The sequence below is a fragment of the Gossypium raimondii genome, chromosome 7, assembly GCF_025698545.1.
Source record: "Gossypium raimondii isolate GPD5lz chromosome 7, ASM2569854v1, whole genome shotgun sequence".
NCBI classification, from domain to species: Eukaryota; Viridiplantae; Streptophyta; class Magnoliopsida; order Malvales; family Malvaceae; genus Gossypium; species Gossypium raimondii.
The window spans coordinates 24,860,927-24,866,757 of NC_068571.1; the positions used below are offsets into that span (position 1 = coordinate 24,860,927).

At 30.2% G+C, this 5,831-nt stretch overlaps 1 long non-coding RNA gene across 3 annotated transcripts; it reads left to right on the forward strand.

Moving 5' to 3' along the window:
* Positions 1–451: 451 nt before the first annotated feature.
* On the forward strand, positions 452–5,831 carry LOC105798843 (uncharacterized). Of its 3 annotated transcripts, XR_001135388.2 has the most exons (4): positions 452–638; positions 738–747; positions 835–895; positions 5,270–5,831. It is a non-coding gene; the product is annotated as an uncharacterized LOC105798843 (long non-coding RNA). The 3 variants fall into 3 exon arrangements; XR_001135386.2 differs by lacking the exon at positions 738–747 and having other exon boundaries at positions 478–638; XR_008198101.1 differs by lacking the exons at positions 452–638; positions 738–747; positions 835–895 and adding an exon at positions 902–1,986.

Consider the following 5,831-nt stretch of genomic DNA (forward strand, 5'->3'; position numbering starts at 1 on the left):
ATTACGAATTCAACTTCTCTTTTTGGCTGTAACCCTGGTAACTCTAATTCTATTTAAAATACTTAAATCGCGTTAAAATAGACAAATTTATTTTTAACTCAATTTAAAAATATTTTAAATGCTATTTAAATTTAATTTCAAAAGAAGACAGACCTAACTTATAAATAGACCAAAAGTTTAAATTTTGCCGCTAGCACTGATGTCACCCTTTTTTCATCCAATCTAAAAAACATAATTGCTTCATTAAATCTCTGAACATTTTATATAATCACATTTTATTTCTGTGTCACTAGTGACAACCACGACACCCAAATTTTTTTTTTAGAAAAGCTGATGATTGTTTGATTATGACGGGGTGGTGCCGCTAGCAAATGCTTTTTTCATACAAGATTTTGCAAATGAGTCATTATTGTAATTACTCAATAATTTTGGGTCAATTTTGAAAAAAATCCAAAAGAAAAAGAAAAAAAGGACTGTCGCTTCCACTGTATTTTGGGTCAATTTTGAGTATTTTTTGATACACGCATTCTGCCTTCTTTCTTTGCAGTTTTGCAATCTCGAAACACTCACCACTGTACGATGTCCACCAGGTCACCATTATCATTCGTCCACCAGCATTATATTATCCAAAGAAACAGGTTAGCTACTCCACTTGTATGACTTTGCCCCTAAATTGTTTTATCCTCTTTTGCTTTGTTCTATTTAGGGTTTTTCAACCTCATTATTTTCTGTAACAGGATTTCGTGAGTAAGTATATTTTCCGGTGAACACATAATTTCATCAAAATTTGAGTATTCCCAAACCATACACGCATTTTGCTTTCTTTCTTTGCAGTTTTGCGATCCTGATACACTCACTTCATCAAGTTGTTATTTTTCTTCTACATTTTATCAAGGTTAGTTTCTCTCCTTTTTAAATCTTTTTTTCGTTTCTTTTTTCCTCTATTTTTTCTTATTTGTTCTTTTTTTTTAGTTTCAGTTTCAAAAATCGTTAATTGTTTTTTTTTTATTGTTGTTGTTATTTTTTCGAGATTACATTTTTTTCGATGTTTCATTTATGCCCTTCTGATAAAGTCCTCAATACTGAACTTACAAGTTTGGTTGCTGAGAAAATTTAAAAAAATCAATTTCTATGTGGCTTCAAGTAGTTCCTAGTGAAATTTGTGTTCGATGTATGCTAAGGAAGGGAATATAAAGACAAAAATAGTTGATTGACCTGATTCTTAAGCTTTATTGTTGATATCGCTTTTATTATATCTTTATGTCCTTTCAATAAGCACAACTTTGTACAGTGTTGAATTTTACAATTGGGAATATGGTTATTCTGATATCTGGGTTCTTACTTAAAGCTATGATAAACTTTTCTTATCCATTTTGTGGTAGTTTGGATTCTATAGTGTATTGTATGTTGAGTAGAAAATCTGGTCTAATGTCAGGGAAACTATTTTCAAAACTCTTGTTGATTTTCAATCTAGACAAATCAAATTGCTAGTATAACATTATACTAGTTTATTTTGCTTGTTTATCTTGTAGTTGCTTGACGCTAATTATTTCTTTTTGCTTCATAGTTGCTCTTGCATATGGTCCTTTAAATTCTCACTTGATGAATGATCCGTTTGCACTTGATAAAGTTGCAAAAGAATGTGGTAGAAACACTCATATTTCTTATAAGAATAAATGTTATTTGATATTCCTTTACCACATAATGGTATGTTCTGGGTAATGATTATAACAGGACCGAAGTTAGTTTCTACTACAAAGCTTCTTATAATGACTCGCTAATTTATATTCTATAACATTATGTTCGATTACCAACTAAAATTTCCACCTGTTCACTGATTAAGTATATTTTCAAGTCAACACATCATTTCGTCAAAACTTGAGTATTCCCTAACCATACATGCATCCTGTCTTCTTTCTTTGCATTTTTCCAATCCCGACACACACACCTTATCAAGTTGTTGTTTTTCTTCTACATTTTATCAAGGTTACTTTCTCTCTATTTTAAATTTTTTCGTTCCATTCTTCCTTTGTTTTTTTTCTTATTTGGTTTTTTAGTTTTAGTTTCGAAAATCAGTGATTGTTATTATTGTTGTTGTTGTTGTTTTCAAGATTACATTTTTTGTTGTTGTTTGGTTTATGCCCTTCTAATAAAGTCCTTAACACTAAACTTACATGTTTAGTTGCTGAGAAAATTTAAACAAATCAATTTTTATGTAGGTTCCAGTAGTTCCTAGTGAAATTTTTGTTCGATGTATCCTAAGGAAAGGAAGAATGGAACATTATAAGTTTATCTTTATTAGAAGGGCAATACATCGAACAAAAATTTCCTTTGCCACATAATGGTATGTTCTGGGTAATGATTATAACCAGACTGAAGTTAATTTTTACCACAAAGCTTCTAATAATGACTCATTGATTTATATTCTATAACATTGTTTTCAATTACCAACTAAAATTTCCACTTGTTCACTGATTAAATATATTTTCCAGTGAACACATCATTTCATCAAAACTTGAGTATTCCCTAACCATACATGCATTCTGTCTTCTTTCTTTGCAATTTTGCAATCTCGACACACTCACCTTATCAAGTTGTTTTTCTTCTACATTTTATCAATGTTAGTTTCTCTTCTTTTTAAATATTTTTCATTCCTTTTTCCTTTGTTTTTCTTATTTTTTTAGTTTCAGTTTCAAAAATTATTGATTGTTATTGTTGTTGTTGTTTTTTTTTTCAAGATTACATTTTTTTGTTGTTTAGTTTATGCCTTTCTAATAAAGTCCTTAACACTGAACTTACATGTTTTGTTGTTGAGAAAATTTAAACAAATCAATTTCTATGTGGTTTCCAGTAGTTCCTAGTGAAATTCGTGTTCGATGTATGCTAAGGAAAGGAATATAGAGACATAGAAATAGTTGATTGACTTGATTCTTAACCTTTATTGTTGATATCAGTTTTATTAAATCTGTATATCTTTACAATGAGCACGACTTTGTGCATTGTTGAAGTTTACAATTGGGAATATGGTTATTATGATATCTAAGTTCTTACTTAAAGCTATGATAAACTTTGCTTATCCATTTTGTGGTAGTTTATAACCTTTAGTATATTGTATGTTGAGTAAAAAATTTGGTCTAATGTCAGGGAAACAATTTTTAAAATTCTTATTAGTTTTCAATCTGGACAAATCAAATTGCTGGTATAACATTATACAGGTTTATTTTGCTTGTTTATCTTGCAGTTGCTTGATGCTGATTATTTCTTTTTGTTTCATAATTGGTCTTGCATATGGTCCTTTAAAGTCTCACTTGTTGAATGATCTGTTTACACCTGATAAAGCTGCAGAAGAATGTGGTAGAAACACTCAAATTTCTTATTAGAATAAATGTAATTTGATATTTCTTTACCACATAATAGATGTTCTTGGTATTTATTATAACCAAACTGAAGTTAGTTTTACCACAAAACTTTTGATAATGACTCACTGATTTATATTTTATAACATTGTTTTCAATTACCAACTAAAATTTCCATATGTTCACTGATTAAGTATCTTTTCCAGTGAACACATTATTTCATCAAAACTTGAGTATTCCCAAACCATACACACATTCTTCCTTCTTTCTTTGTAGTTTTGCAATTTCGGCACACTTATTTTATGAAGTTGTTTTTCTTCTACATTTTATCAACGTTAGTTTCTCTCCTTTTTAAATATATTTTCATTCCTTTTTTTTCTTTGTTTTGTTTTTTTAGTTTCATTTTTGAAAATCATTGATTGTTTTTATTATTGTTGTTTTCTCAAGATTACGTTTTTTTCGTTGTTTGGTTTATGCCTTTCTGATAAAGTCCTTAACACTGAACTTGTTGCTTGGATGAGACTTATATTTGTTGGTTGTTTTACAATGGCTTTAGATGGATTTTTAGGTAGTGCTTATTGACATAATAAAGACAGCTTTTGATTTTCTAATACATAGGTTATTACCTTTGGGTGTGTGTATGTATGTGCATGAACTTTGATAGCATTCTATCTTCTTTCTTTGCAGTTTTGCATGTAAGGTAGCTGCACTTTGTCATTATTTATTCAAAGATGAAATGAATGATACTATTTACTTGTCTTTCTTTCCTTAGGAATGAAATGCATACACTTTTATGTTTCATGTATTTAGTAATGAGCGTCATATATGGGTATGTGTTTGATACTTGTATACTAAATATATTCGAACAAATATATTCGATTCGATTAGATTGTTTTACCCCCTTTTGCTTTGTTCTATTTAAGGTTTTTCATCCATATTGTATTATGTAACAGGTTTTCATGATTAAGTACATTGATAGAGTTTCATTTGTTCATATTTGGTTACTGAGGAAATTTGAACAAATCAATTTCTATGTGGTTTCCAGTTGTTCCTAGTGAAATTTGTGTTCGATTTATGCTAAGGAAGGGAATATAGGGACATAAAAATAATTTATTGACTTGATTCTTATGCTTTATTGTTGATATCACTTTTATTATATCTTTATGTCTTTGCAATGAGCACGACTTTGTGTAGTGTTGAATTTTACAGTTGAGAATATGGTTATTTTGATATCTGGGTTCTTACTTAAATCTATGATAAACTTTGCTTATCCATTTTGTGGTAGTTTGGAATCTATAGTGTATTGTATGTTGAGTAGAAAATCTGGTCTAATATTTGGGAAACGATTTTCAAATTCCTGTTAGTTCCCAATCTAGAAAAATCAAATTGCTAGTATAACATTAGACTTGTTTATTTTGCTTATTTATCTTGCAGTTGTTTGATTCTAATTATTTCTTTTTCCTACATAGTTGCTCTTGCATATGGTCCTTTAAAGTCTCACTAGTTAAACGATCTGTTTGCACTTGATAAAGCTGCAAAAGATTGTGGTAGAAACACTCAGATGTCTTATTGGAATAAATTTCCTTTGTCACATAATGGTATGTTCTGGGTAATGATTATAACTAGACCGAAGTTAGTTTCTACCACAAAGCTTCTGATAATGACTCGTTGGTTTATATTCTAAAACATTGTTTTCAATTACCAACTTAAATTTCCACCTGTTCACTAAGATTGAATGATAATGAAGTAGTTGATAAATTTTTTCCCTTTTAGTAACAAAGTAGCTTTATCCTACTTGGATTATGCCCTTTGATAATATATTTTATTCCTTTAGACCTAGCTAATTGCTTGTACTTGGGTATATTTAGTGGCATGTTAAGACATTTTAGTAATATTTTTATCATTTGTATTAGGAACTTGGACTGTGTTTACATGTTAGATACTTTTAATTGTGTGTGGAAGGGTTGTGTTTGGTGGTTTCGAAGGTGCAAGATGTAGAGAAATAAATAAATGAGTGAAGGGTTGTCAGGGCAAAAGTTTGAACAGTTTTCCACCTTGTATGCTATGGCAATTTAAGAAGATGTCCGAGTCAACTGCATACCAGTCTCAGCCCAACTTTATTTGTACCAGAAAAATCTGCCTAAAAAATAGAAGATATGGTGAGTTTTTGGAGCTATCTTAGGAAGAAATGCTTATAAAAAGTCAAAGGAAGAAACCCTAAAAAGTGTGGAGATCCAGAGGCAACAATAGAGGGTCGCGACTAAATAGAGACGGAAAGCGGAAGCTGAAGGTAGTCCCTCTCATCCCCCACAGGATACTGTGCTACTGGATTGTGGATTGGTTTGGCGACAACCATCTTCTTAAGTTCTTCCATTATTTCTTAATATGTTATCCTTTGAATTGAATTGATCAAAACGATGTTGGATGTTATTTTGAACTCGAATTTTAATTACCAACCCATGAATTATGTCGAAA